Below are 2,219 nucleotides of genomic sequence, written 5' to 3' on the forward strand. Positions count from 1 at the left end.
TTGGATGGGGGAAAGGGAAATGAAAAGGATTTTTATTATCTTCAAAGACCTCACTCATCCTTTTACCGTTTTTTATGACTCCCACCCAGGTTGCATTCTAACTTGATAAACAAAATAGGAAAATGTATTTGGTGGAAATATCACTTTCGACGGTAATTCTTGGCCTGAAGACGTAATCCCCCAACATGGGTTATTACAGAAACATGTATGCACATATGTAGCCATTAATGTTTGTATAAATAAAATTAATATACCTGCTCTGTTCACTCATTGAGCACTATTTTGGTAGACATATGTTGTTTCATTGGATGTACTTCTAGGAAACTAAATTCTACTGGCTATATATATATATATATATATATATATATATATATATATATATATATATATATATATATATATATTATTATTATTATTATCATTATTATTATTATTATTATTATCATATAAAAGTGTGTGTGCGTGCGTGTGAGTTCCTTTCTTGTAGGTTCCGAAACGGCTGAGCCTATCTTTTTCAAATTTCACACAAAGCTAATTTATATGCCTGGCAGTATTTTCAGATATGTTTTATACAGAAATTCATCTGATAAGTATCGAAAAGCGGAAAAAAAAAATCTGATCTTAAAAATAGTCTATCTCTCTTATAGATAATAATAAAAAAAAAAAGGAAGCATTTTTTACAGGGGAATATTTTACGTTACACCGACCTAGAGAAATTATAAAATCTCAGAAAACCATTTCTTCTTAAAAAATACAGATTTATTGTCATCTGGAGATACAGCTTGGTGGTAGAGCATTCGACTATAGATCAAATGATTCCCTATTCAAACTCGAGTGTACCTCACCATTTTATTTTCATTTTTTTCTTATTAATGAGTTCAATTTATGATAAAATAAGAGATAACATTTAATATCGCTGCAAATGATTTCTGTGTTTGCATATTTTAAAACTAAACATTAATCAGAAGTGACTTTTTCAGGTCATTCATTGTCAAGCCCAAATATCAGCTGACGTAATATTGTAAACAAACACAGATGGAATAATCATTTCTCATAATCTATAATAATCAACGGAGGGTTAATTCTATAATAATACATACACAATCTACATAAATTAAAATATGATGTATGACCAGGAAATGTCGGGCGTCCAGCTAGTATATATATATTTGTAGTCATCGACATACAGTACTTTTTCGTTGTATCACAACTAGCACCTCTCCCAAGTTGAGGATTGAACCTAGGACCATCGCATTGACAGTCGGCAGTTCTACCCATCGACCCAGGGGAGCGGTGCCCATAAACAACCTCCACAAATGTCTATTTTAAAAAAACATTCGTCCACCACTTTTATAGTGCTCAAACGGCTTATTTACAAACAAAACAGCGAGCCTCGCATTTTTCAGCAAACATATATATATATATATAATATAAAACTCTGTGTGTGTGTGTGTGTGTGTGTGTGTGTGTGTGTGTGTGTGTGTGTGTGTGTGTTCACGAATAGGCCCCTATATGGTTGACTATTTTAAAAAACTGATTACATATAATGATAGAAGATGTATCGAGGCACAGGAATGGGTATGTTTGATCTGGCAGAATAGTGGTTCATTAAAATTGTGGGGTCTGCGTTCGCGCCTGGTCCACAAAGTATGGAAATAAAAAATTTAAAAATGAAAAAAAACGTTTACAAGTGTTTTTGATATAGATGTACAGAAGAATACTTTGATAAGTATGTTTTAACTTAAATAGGGATGGTATAATAAAATTGTGGGGTCTGCGTTCGTGCCTGGCCTCCAAAGAATAGAAATAGGCACAAACTTTAATAAAGACTTTTCATATCTATCTGCATAAGTATACTTTGATGATTATGTTTTAGTTTAAAGAAATATGGGGTGTTCGTTCGCACATGACCTCCATAGAATGGAAATATTTCACAAAGTTTAACAAGGTTTTTTAATGTAGATCCACAGAATATTGTGATAAGTGTCTCAGTGTGAACAGGTATGGTATAATAAATTATGAGGTTTATCTTCTTTTTTTTTTTTTTTTTTACATAGGCATCACCACATTATCAAGGCCAAGAGGCCACTCAAGGGTAAGGGTTAAAGAGTGTACAGTAGAAATTTGACAATATAGTAATCATTAGTAATGAAAATTTGGTAAATTTGATAACTTATATGGAACGGCTCATCAAGAACTTATTTACGTTAGACTTGAAG

This window comes from Euprymna scolopes, chromosome 20 (assembly GCF_053919585.1).
Source record: "Euprymna scolopes isolate OS-2025 chromosome 20, ASM5391958v1, whole genome shotgun sequence".
Lineage (NCBI taxonomy): Eukaryota > Metazoa > Mollusca > Cephalopoda > Sepiida > Sepiolidae > Euprymna > Euprymna scolopes.